Genomic DNA, 12,672 nt, shown 5'->3' with positions numbered 1-12,672 from the left:
AAACGTGTGACCAGGGCATGGGATCATGGATTGTCTTTCATTGTTGTCATGGCGACAGTGATGCAGGTGGCCTATAACTGCCTAGCTGTCAGATCTTATACATCAAACTGGTGCTAAGTGAAAATATGTTAGAGGCACTGGGAGGAAAAAAATGCCAGCAGTGTTTATAGGATCAGGTGGAGGAGAGCTAGCCAGTTTTTTGTAGAAGCATTTGGTAGCTTAGAAATTGTTAGTTAGAATTTTTCCTTTTTTGTAAGGGAAAAATATATTTTTAAAGAAAGAAACTGCCAAATAAATTCATTGTCTGTTTTTATAATTATTTCAACTTTGGGAAAATGCCTGAGAGAACATAATAGTATCATGCTGAAATGTAAAGAAGGACAAAATACCTTCGAGCTGACAGCTGGATCAGACCATACAACATCAGAACACACTGCTGCTGTGAGAAAAGATGGGTCTCTTACCTTTACATAGTACTGATGTACAGTACTATAATCACCCAGAGAAAGTTGACCTAATGTGGAAATGTTGAAGGAGTACAGAGGAGACCAAAACTTATGTTGAAAAGCAGCCTGTTTTTAAAGTCACGATGTCTTAAAGCAAATGCCTGTCAGAACTGCTATAACTTTGTCTCTTATTCGGAGAAATTGCATATTTAATAGGTTTTCTAGTCTCTTGCATGATGATCAAAAATAAATTATTTTTCATCACCCCCTCCATACCTTTCCAGCTTCTGGAATTTAGATGAACTAATTTAATGTCAGAGCTAAATCTCTGTAATTTTGCTAAGTACTGCTTCCTTACACTAGGTAGTGACCTGCCTTTGTGCTCTGATGAGAGACACACTCTTCACAAGTGGTTATAATAATAACGAGAATAATAATGATGGTAGAAAAGTTAAACTTTACTGTATTCAGGTTTGATGTCATTTCCTGGCACAATACATTAGTCTTTGCAAGAATTTTGTTGTAGGTTCCATTAAATTAATCTGACGGTTTTGGTCTCAGTAGTTTTTCATGTTCTGAGATGCATACATGGGTTCTTTCTCATATTTTGAAGTAATATGGTATATATTACCTCGGAGTATGCTTTTGGGACCGTGTCCACAACTTTGATGTTGTGATCCACTAAGAATATATCTTTATGCAAATACGTAGGTAGAAAAATCAACACTGCTTTAAAGAGTGTACAGAGTGACTTACTCTCCAGAGATATATCATACATTTCAGCTGCTCTACTAGACAGCAGATGGTGAAATTGACTGCTAGAAACAAGATGAGGGGGAAAGTGGTTTAGTCTCTAAGGCCATGTCTACACTACGAAAGTACTCCGATTTTACAGAAGTCGATTTTTGGGAACAGATTGTATAAAGTAGAGTGCATGCGTCCACACTAAGCACTTTAATTTGGTGGTGTGCATCCACAGTACCGTGGCAAGCGTCAACATTCTGAGCGGTGCACTGAGGGTAGCTATCCCACAGTTCCCGCAGTCCCCGCTGCCCACTGGAATTCTGGGCTGAGCGCCCATGCCTGATGGGGCCAAAAATTTGTTGCAGGTGGTTATGGGTAAATGTTGTCAGTCAACCCTCCCTCCCTCCATGAAACCAACAACAGACAATCATTCCACGCCCTTTTCTCTGGATTGCCCGAGCAGACACCATAGCATGGGAAGCATGGAGCCTGTTCAGCTCACCACAGCAGTTACGACCATTGTAAACACCTCGCGCATTATTGTGCAGTTTATGCAGAAACAGCACCTGAAAAGCCAGGGGAGGAGGCGACTGCAGCGCGGTGATGAGAACATGAACACAGATTTCTCTAAAACCGCGGTCCCCAGCAATTTGGAGATTATGTTGTTACTGGAGCAAGCTCATGCCGTGGAATGCCAATTCTGGGCCCGAGAAAGAAGCACAGACTGATGGGACCACATAATGTTGCAGGTCTGGGATGATTCCCAGTAGCTGCGAAACTTTCGCATGCGTAAGGGCACTTTCATTGTGACTTGCTTTCCCCTGCCCTGAAGTGCAAGAATACCAAGATGAGAGCAGCCTTCACAGCTGAGAGGCGAGTGGCGATAGCCCTGTGGAAGCTTGCAACACCAGACAGCTACTGGTCAGTCGGAAATCAATTTGGAGTGGGCAAATCTACTGTGGGGGTTGCTGTGATGCAAGTAGCCAACGCAATCATCAGTGACTCTGGGAAATGTTCAGGTCATAGTGGATGGCTTTGCTGCAGTGGGATTCCCTAACTGTGGAGGGGCAATAGACAAACGCATATCCCTATCTTGGGACTGGACCACCAGGGCAACCAGTACATAAACCGCAAGGGGTACTTTTCAATGGTGCTGCAAGCACTGGTGGATCACAAGGGACGTTTCACCAACATCAACGTGGGATGGCCGGGAAAGGTTCATGACGCTCGCATCTTCAGGAACTCTGGTCTGTTTAAACTGCTGCAGGAAGGGATTTACTTCCCAGACCAGAAAATAACTGTTGGGGATGTTGAAATGCCTATAGTTATCCTTGGAGACCCAGTCTACCCCTTAATGTCCTGGCTCGTGAAGCCGTACACAGGCACCCTGGACAGTAGTCAGGATCTGTTCAACTATAGGCTGAGCAAGTGCAGAATGGTGGTAGAGTGTGCATTTGGACGTTTAAAGGGTCGCTGGCGCAGTTTACTGACTTGCTCAGACCTCAGTGAAACCAATATTCCCATATTTTTGCTGCTTGTTGTGTGCTCCACAATCTCTGTGAGAGTAAGGGGGAGATGTTTATGGTGGGGTGGGAAGTTAAGGCAAATCGTCTGGCCTCTGAATACATGCAGCCAGACACCAGGGCGGTTAGAAGAGCACAGCAGGAAGCGCTGCGCATCAGAGAAGCTTTGAAAACCAGTTTCATGACTGGCCATGGTACTGTGTGACACTTCTGTTTGTTTGTCCTTGATGAAAACACGCCCCCTTGGTTGCCTCTAAATTCCCTGTATGCCACCCGCCCTCCCCTCTTCGATCACAGCTTGCTTGCAAAGGAAATAAAGTCACTGTCGTTTAAAAAACATGTATTCTTTATTAATTGATTATAAAAATAGGGAGATCACTCACAAGGTAGCCCAGGTGGGGTCTGGGAGGAGGGTAGGAGCGAAGGAAAAGGCCACTTTAAAACTTCTTGAGTGGCAGCCTTCTGTTGCTTGGGCTCTCCACTGGGGGATAGTGGTTGGGTGCCTGGAGCCTCTCCTCACCCCGCATTCTTGGGCGTCTGGGTGAGGAGGCTATGGAACTTGGGGAGGAGGGAGGGCAGTTAAACAGGAGCTGCAGCAGCAGTCTGTGATCCAGCTGCCGTTCATGAACCTCCACCAGACACCGGAACATGTCCGTTTGATCCTGCAGTAGCTCCAGCGTTGCATCCTGCCTCCTCTGATCTTCCTGCTGCCACCTCTCCTCACTTTCATCAGCCACCGTCCTGTACTCTGCTATTGTGTCCCTCCACACATTCCGCTGAGCTCTGTCAGTGCCGGACAACTGTATGAGCTCAGAACATTTCATTGCGCGTGCGTTTTTTTCGCTGCCTTATCTGAGATAGCTTTTGGGATGGAGGAGGGAGGCTTGAAACATTTGCAGCTGCTGGAGGAAATAAAGGGAGTGAAGTATTTAAAAAGATACATTTTACAGAACATGGCTATACTCTTTCATGGTGAACAACACTATTCACATTACATAGCACATGTGATTTTGGTACAAGGTCGCATTTTACGTCTTATATTGAGTGCCTGCGGCTTTGGTGTTAGAGATCACACACACGGTGCTGGGCAACAGAATTCGGCCTGCAGGCGGCCTGGTAAGCCATAGTCTTTTGGCTTCTGCAACCTTCATAACAGCAGCACCCTCCACTCCCATACCAAGCAAAGCACGTTGAGTTGGCCATTTAGTGCTGCGGTTTTCCTGTTAACATGCAGCAGCAGAAACCAAACTAACCCCCCTCCCCTCCAATTGTCTGGGATGATTGCTTTACCCCTCACCCCACCGCCTGGCTGGTATCAGGGAAGATCCCTGCTAGCCAAACGCGAACAACTCAGCACCAATGGCCCCCCCACCCCCACTGCAAGGCTAACTGCAGGGAGCATTTCTTTTCAGCCACAGGCAAACAGCTCAGTAGGAACAGCCACCTCTGAATGTCCCCTTTAATTAAATTCCCCTATTTCAACCAGGTTACCATGAACAATATCACTCTCCTGAGGATAACACAGAGAGATAAAGAACGGATGTTGCTTGAATGCCAGCAAACACCGAAACCATACTCTGTCAGGCTTTGTTATGCAATGATACCAGATTACTTGCTACTAGCATGGTGTGGTAAAGTGTCCTACCATGGAGGACGGAATAAGGCTGCTCTCCTCAGAAACCTTCTACAAAAGCTTTTAGAGTACCTCCAGGAGAGCTTCATGGAGATGTCCCTGGAGGATTTCCGCTCCATTCCCAGACATGTTAACAGACTTTTCCAGTAGCTGTACTGGCCACGAATGCATCCCAAGTCCTTAGGACTACTTAATCATTAAAAAACGCTTGCTTTTATAACATGTATTATATTTTAAAAGATACACTCACCAGAGGTCCCTTCTCCGGATTCGTTGGGTTGGGAGGGTATTTCAGTGAGGGTGATAAAAAGATCCTGGCTGTGGGGGAGAATGGTGTGCTGTGTGCTCTCCTCAAGCTCGTCCTCCTCCTCCTCTTGCCCGTCCGCAAAATCCTCAGGCATGGTGGGGAGTACCCCATCATCGGAGTGCACGGACAGGAGTGGGGTAGTGGTGGCGGCCCGCCCTAGAATTGCATGCAGCTCAGTGTAGAAGCGGTATGTCTGATTCTTTGGTTTTCTGGTACACTTGTCTGAGCTCCTTAAGTTTCACGCGGCACTGTGCTGTGTTCCTGCTGTAGCCTCTGTCCCTCATGGCCTCAGAGATTTTTGAAATGTTTTGGCATTTCGTCTTTTGGAACGTAGTTCTGATAGCACGGATTCCTCTCCCCATACAGCGGTCAGATCCAGTACCTCCCGTTTGGTCCATGCTGGAGCTCTTTTTCGATTCTGGAACTGCATGGTCACCTGTGCTGATGAGCTCGCCTGGCCAAACAGGAAATGAAATTCAAAAGTTCCCAGGGCTTTTCCTGTACACCTGGCCAGTGCATCCGAGTTCAGAGTGCTGTCCAGAGCAGTCACAATGGTGCACTGTGGGATAGCTTCTGGAGGCCAATACCTTCGAATTGCATCCACAGTAACCCTAATTCAAAACGATGATGTCGATTTCAGCGCTAATCCCCTCATTGGGGAGGAGTACAGAAATCGGTTTTAAGAGCCCTTTATGTCGGAAAAAATGGCTTCTTTGTGTGGACGGTTGCAGGGTTAATTCGATTTAACGCTGCTAAATCCGACATAAACTCGTAGTGTAGACCAGGCCTCAGAGGTAGTAGCACAAGAAACATAACGACTCATAGCAGGACTAACTGTCATCCAGTCCTTCCTGCGTGGAAACAGGGCAAGTCTCACCATATACAGTATAGGAAAGCATGGAAAATATTAATGAAAAGAAAGCAATCAGAACTCTCTTCCTCAGCAAGTATTAGATGCTAAAACTGCTAGAAAATATAGGCTTGACTAAAGGCAGCTTTTTAAAGAGTGGTCTTCAGTTTGTACTTGAATAAGGGTCACATTTGTGTTATCAGCTAATTATATCTTCTTTTGCAACATCCCAATATAAACCCAATGGTACATCAATCAAGGATCTAAAACTGGGTTTCAGGAGTCTTGAGGCATTGAACTGTGGATTACAAAACACCCAGCCAAGCAATTAAGTATCCATTTTTATCATTTGAAAACTATGACTAATCTGATGGGTGAATAATTGTCAAATGATAGAAACTGATTCTGAATTGCATGGCTAGGTGCTTTCTAATCTAGAGTTCTGTTTCTCAAGACTCCCAAACCCAGTTTTAGATGCCTCTATTAATGCATCATTGGGATTTTACATTGCACATCTCTTACAACTCTTTTGACTGACAACAGGAAGAACTTTTGTTTTTCACTCTGTTCCTCATAAGCATCTTCCCACTAGCCAGGTGTTCACATATAAATCTGTCCATTAAACTATTAATGCAGGCAGATATTTACGGTACATCATAAATACTTGACTTTGCAAGCAGAAAAATAAAAAGATCTAGCAGGAACAACCCTGCACTGGTAGAAGAATGGACACTATGACCTACTAGATCCTTAGTATTTCTGGTGTCTGATTGTTACCCACAGAAACCACTGTTGGGTTGCAGGGAAATTCCTTGAACAAGCATATTTATTTTAGTCCTTATCCTAAAGTTCCTAGTGTTTTGGAGGAGCAAATGTTGGGGTGGGGGGGTGGAGGAGGGAGAGGTGGGTCCTTTATTAAGTTAGTTTAGCATATGGCTGGTTGATGTGCAAAACTCCTCCAGACCCTACATGGGAGATACCTATTTTATCTTTTCTTTCTTTTAATCTTGGCTAGTATGTTCTCCAAGGTTATTTTTTATCTGCCTTTTCACTCTTTTGATGAAATATATTGTGTGGGCTAGACATTGCGCAGAAATGGGAGATTAGAATAGAATGTGGTTTTATATAGTATTGTGAGGGAATATTGTCTGGTTTTGAGAGCACATGGAAGGGAATTGAGCAGTAAGGATTCTATTTCCAGCTTTGTCACTGAGTTGGTGTCTGACCTTCAGGAAGTTACTTAACCACGCTGTGCCTGAGTTTCCCAGTCTGTGAAATTGTGATTAAAACAAGCACTGTGAAGATTAATTCATTGATGTTTATAAAACGTTTTGCGATCTCAAAACCTTGACTGGGCAGTGTTATAAAAGGGCACATGTATTATTTATTGAATTATCATAGGCATTCAAAGTATCCTAAAGTTCTTTACAGAATGCTGAATTTTAAGTTTCAATAATTCAGTAACTGAACAGGGACACCAAGAAACTATTAGGTCTCAGTTACTGCCCTAGGACATTAAAATCCGTTTATTGTAATGGGGAGTTTTAACTGAGACACCAGGCTGACCCCCTGCTCTTTTCCAGAGTGCTAGGGATCCTTAATGTCCCTTCAGAGAGAGACCAGGAAAAAACAAAAAGGGTGTTGGATTAACATCTCATGCAAGGGACTGCAACTCTAAAATCTTCAAAAGCAAAAAATAAATGTAAGTGTCCTTTTGGGTAAGAAAAAGAGAGGGTGTTTTACAATGATGCCTTAATTCTTGTACTTAAGGTCCTTTATTGTTTTTTTAATCATAGGCTGTTGGTGCCAAATTAGCATTTGTAGTAGTTTCGTCATTAGTATTCAGGAATAGTCTATGGTGTGTGTGTTTTTTATTCAAAGCTAGAGTGTGGAGGTGGTTTGATGCATAAGTTTACAGTAACTGTACACAACTTTGAAGGGTAAAAAACTATGCAGAAATGTAGCTGTTAGGACCATTTCCTGACCAACAGGATGGTCTGGCTGGTGAACTCAAATTTTGTTTCTGGTATGGTGAATCTGATAATGTAGTTTGGAAGTTAATGTGAAGGTAAGCACAGAGGCTTTAGTCTGAGCAGAGTTATTACCTCATTATCCATTGCTGAGGGTTAGCTGTAAGATTTGAACATCTGTACTCATGCAGAGAGGAGGAGGAGGGAAATGGACAATACAGATTACATCTTTCAAAGCGATATGTATCCTGACTGAGTTAGCAGTTCACTGCAGAATCACAGACCTCCCTGGTTTTGTATATTCTTGTGAAAAAGGGTCTGCTCACAATACTGACCCGTGCTAATGCTCTGTATAAAAATGTCCCTCTCAAATTTTGTGCTGTAGTCTTTTATTAGCTTGCTCATGTATTGCTTTAAATTGCTTTTAAAGATTAGCAATGTTTTTCCACATCTTAAGTTGCCTGGAAAATGTAAGGTCCCCTGATTCTCAAAAGCTGTTTAGTCATGAACAGAACAAAAATAAAAAAATAAAGCTGCACTTACTCTACTCTCAGGTTTTCAAATATAATACTTGTTACTGGACCTTAATAATTAATGAGCATCCAGTTTAACATTAATCCTTGTACAAACAGGCTACAACAGTGACATGGTTATTGCAATTGCTAATACTGTACATGAATGTGTATTACTGTAAAGAAGAAAGCCATGTTAACTGCTTTTGCATTATACTATGTGTTAGGTTAAAAACACGCTTTTTAAAAAATGTCTTGATCCCTTTCAGTCCTTCTGAATCAAAAAGATATTTGTGTTGTGGTTGATAGATGATGCATTTCTGAGTTGTTTCTTAGTCCTGTAACTGGTAGTCAGGGGCTCGGACAGGAGAGCAAAAGCCTCAAGTTAGTGACTGCCTCAGACAATCCAGTAGTGCCTAGTGGGGAGGGGGAGGTTTCCTGTTGTTACAACAAAGCCAGCAACCATCAGGATGCTTGTCTGCCATGAAGGAGTGTCTGTGTTTGGGTGTGAGCTGTATTTCCTGGCTCACTGTGAATCAAGAATCAATTATTGTGGATCTCACAGGCTTTTTTCTCTACTGAAAGTCTCCCTTCCCCTCTCCTCTCTAACATTTACTTTCAGTGGGCTGGCTTTATGTAATGAAATCTTATGTCTAAGAGCAATGACATATTTGCCTAAGTCACTGTACTTACGTACACAATTTCCATACAGCTGAGGCTGGCTCTTGCTGCACTAAAATGCAATATTCGACTAATTGATTTGGTGGATAGAATAGGTTTTGGTTTAGCTGTTACAGAGACTATGCATTCATAAGAGCAGGTCAGCACACATTTGGAAATGGGTGTATACAGAGACAATTTTGGGGAATTTTAGGGGGAAAAAATTGAGATCTCCCTCCTGAATACATCTCCTTCACTCTCTGGAATCAGCTGTGTACATTGGAATCAGCTGTGTACATTGCATCACAATGTACAAACTGGTGAATATAGACAGTTGTGTGTGTCATTCGCCTGTCACATTTTGAACTGTTCAGTATGAGTCTTAATACTAAGACATGTGCCACTTAAACCAAGTGGCTGCTTCTAGTGCCAAAAAACTTACATCCACTCATGATTAGTGTACTTTCCTGCACACTTAGCCCAGTATAGTTTAGTTTGCTTACAAAGAGATAAGCCAGTACATACACTTATAAGGTTGTACTGACATAGCAAATGTGTTGCTGGATCAGTCTTCATTGACCAAGTCTGTGGTGTTATATACAGAATGATAAAGCAGGCTGGGCTTTTGAATGTGGGGCCCTGAATTTCCTGGCTCCAGAAAGGCAGCAACTACCGTGGAATCCCCCTCCAATTCAACTTAAGGTCCCACCCCCTACATCAAGTTTTACCTTTGCCACTCCCTCCAAAGTCTAGTAAAACTCTTCCCCTCCTAACTTAGCAGTCTTTGTCTCGTTTTGCATCCCCTGCTGTGATGCTTGTGGCAAACTAACTGAAAGATAATAGCAAGTGTAAAGTGTATATTCTGCTACATTGTGTTAACATATTGTATGACCAAGACAGGGCCAATTGCCTTTTGCATCTCTCTAATTTTATGTTGTTCCCCTTCCCCTCTTTCTGTCTTCAGACTGTGCGCTGTTTGGGGCAGAGAACGGTTTGTTCCTTTCTATTTGGAATTGCCCTGACTCTTTACACGTGGTACTGAGAATAATGAATAAATAATCGTGATAATTAATCATTCTGCTCTCGGAGCTGTGGATGAGGAGGGAGTCTGGTAGCAGAGAGTATTCACCTCCTGTGGCTGCAATAGCAGAAGGGAAGAAAAGGCCTGAGCTGTAGTGATTACGGTTAATTTTGTGGCGCCTCAAGCTACCCTTTTTCAGTCCATTGTTTCTCCCCTCACTCAACATGTAGCTCAGTGTTTCTCTCAACAAAGACTTTCATTTAGGTGCCTAATATGGATTAGAGGCCTACCTTTAGGTACCCATATTTGAATATTTTGTCCAAAGTATTTCAAAATAGAATCGTAAAGCTGCAATTATTTTGAAATGCATTTCAGCATACATATATATAGTATTTAATGGAAGGGTCAGATTGTCATGAAAGATACTCATATGTTACATTTCAAATGACAGCTGCAAGTGAGTCCACTATATATGGCTGCTTTTTAAAAGCTAAAAAAGTTCTATTTGCTGGAAAAAGCTCATTTCCTTAGTGCCCGTGGGGGAGAAGCTGAGGAAACACAGGAGCATTATCTCTGCTTAATTAGGCATTTTGGAACAATAAAAAATAAGAAACTTTTTCAATGTGTACTCATAGCAATTGCTATTTCATTGAAGCAGGTGCCAATGTACTCCACAAATGGGCCAAGAAATATGTTGAGCCTTGATAATGTCAGTGCATTGCCATGAAGCAGCTGGTCTGTGTTCTACAGGTCCACCCACAAAGCACAAACAGGAGGAAGAAAAGTGTGGCCAGTGGCTGAACACCAAAAACTTGGGGAGTGTGTGTGGAAATATAGAGACATCCAGGCTTGTTTTTCTTCTTGGTTTAAGCCCTCATCATTCTTCTCTCTGTAAAAAAAGAGAGTTAAAAAAGGCAATTATCTGGAGAGGGGGAAAAGAAGAATGGGGTAGCTGGGTTGAAGTTACAGATGTATTTAATATACTAGTTATAGTAAAGTTATTTGTTAAATTGCCCTATGATCATTGGGAATGGCTGAGCTAATCCTGATAAAATAAAAAGTGACCTGAAACTATCTCTGTTGTTCAGCTGAACTCCTTTTGTGATAGATCACTGATATCTGTAAGAGAGGCTGTTCTCCTGAGATTTTAATTCAAGTTTTGCAGATTGAAATGTCCAGATTAGGTTAGCTGAACTTTCTCAGGTTCACCTAATGCTTATCATAATGCCTATAAATGCAAAGGGGTCAGAGATATGGATGTTGTGGAAATGGAGGAGGAAGGAGGTACATGCACACTGAAAGGGGAAGAGGAGAAAGAACAAGCAGAAATGAAAATGAGGAAATCTTTTCTTTGCATTTCTTAACTCTTGTGAGTTTGACTCTGAACATTAATTTTCTATAAACTTGGTCATAAAGTTACACAGGTAGCTTCAAAGTATGCTTCACAATTCTACTTCTCCTAACAAGGGAGAATCCTACCCTTCAACCAGAATCAGTGCCTCACTCAGTGCTTTGGATAATCAACTGGGCAGATGAGGATCTGAACTGCTCTATAAAGGGAGGAATTGCACTGCTGACCAGGGACCTCCGCTCCACCGCAATCATCTTACTCTCTATTGGTTTGTGTACATTGCAATTAAGCACGCACAGCTGGCCCGTGTCAGCTGATTTGGTCTTTCAGAGCTTGGGCTCAGGGGCTGTTTAATGATGGTGTAGACCATTGATGGGCAACCTGTGGCCCACGGGGTAATCAGATTGCAGGCCGCGAGACATTTTGCTGATGTTGACCGTCTGCAGGTACGGCCCCCCCGCAGTTCCCAGTGGCCGGGACGGGCAAACCACGGCCACTGGGAGCTGTGGGGGGCCGTGCCTGCAGACAGTCAACGTCAGCAAAATGTCTTGCGACCTGCAATCCGATTACCCTGATGAACCGCATGTGGCCCATGGACCACAGGTTGCCCTCCACTGGTGTAGATGCTTGGGCTGGAATCTGGGCTCTGGGATTCACAAGGGGGTCCAGCCTGAACATCTACAGTGCAATTAAACAGCCCCTTAGCCTGAGTCCCATGAGGCCAAGTCAGCTGACATGGGCCAGCCGTGGGTGTTTAACTTCAGAGTAGACATACCTTACGGGTCTAGGACTGGGGTAATAGTTTCAGTAACTGCTTCTCCTGCCAGATAGATGGAGGAGTCCAGCCTTTTGCTCTGCTCCACATAGCCAGAAGATGGTTGTGTATGGTCATGGTGCCTTGTGAGATCCTCCATCTGGACCCAGTTTAGCTGCAAAGCTGCAGTTACATTTCCACTGTAAATAGAGAGAGGGTAGCAGGAAGAAGGGGAACAATAAGGGAGGGAGAGAAGGAGCAGTAGTAGGCACTCAGAGCAGGGAACAGAAGACATAAATAAAGTGGGAACCTCAGGCAGAAGAGGAAGTAGGTGAACCATGAAATGGGAGGAAACCAATAATAATATTCTAGGATGTGGGAGGAGACCAGAATAATTCCCCAGATAGAGGAGAGACACCAGGAGAGAAATAAAAACAGAAGCAAAGGGCCTGATTTTTAAGGGGGCCTGAGCACCCAAAACTGCCATTTAGGTACAGTAGAACCTCAGAGTTTTGAACACCTCGGGAATGGAGGTTGTTAGTAACTGAACAAAACATATGGTTGTTCTTTCAAAAGTTTACAACTGAACAGTGATTTAATACAGCTTTGAAACTTTACCATGCAGAAGAAAAATGCTGCTTTCCCTTTTTTTTAGTAGTTCGTTTATCACAGTACTGTACTATTTGCCCCCCCCCCTTTTTTTTGTCTCTGCTGCTGCCTGATTGCGTACTTCTGGTTCCAAATGAGGTGTGTGGCTTATTGATCAGTTCGTAACTCTGAGGGTCTACTGTAAATGGGATCTGTGAGTGCTTGCTACCTCTAGAAATCTGGCTGATTGCTTAATTTTAGGATGGGAATTATATTCAAGTTTCTCTTGGCTGTTTATCCAATTAGTGGTCAG

At 43.3% G+C, this 12,672-nt stretch overlaps 1 protein-coding gene across 1 annotated transcript in view; it reads left to right on the top strand.

Annotated features, from left to right (window-relative positions):
* The window catches only part of MAML3 (mastermind like transcriptional coactivator 3), a 351,084-nt gene that overhangs the window by 44,371 nt on the left and 294,041 nt on the right, over positions 1–12,672 (top strand). The window lies entirely within an intron of this gene.

The sequence above is a fragment of the Lepidochelys kempii genome, chromosome 4 (genome assembly GCF_965140265.1).
Source record: "Lepidochelys kempii isolate rLepKem1 chromosome 4, rLepKem1.hap2, whole genome shotgun sequence".
Taxonomy (NCBI): domain Eukaryota; kingdom Metazoa; phylum Chordata; order Testudines; family Cheloniidae; genus Lepidochelys; species Lepidochelys kempii.
The sequence above is the reverse complement of the archived record's forward strand: the minus strand, read 5'-3'. Positions and strand labels throughout refer to the sequence as shown.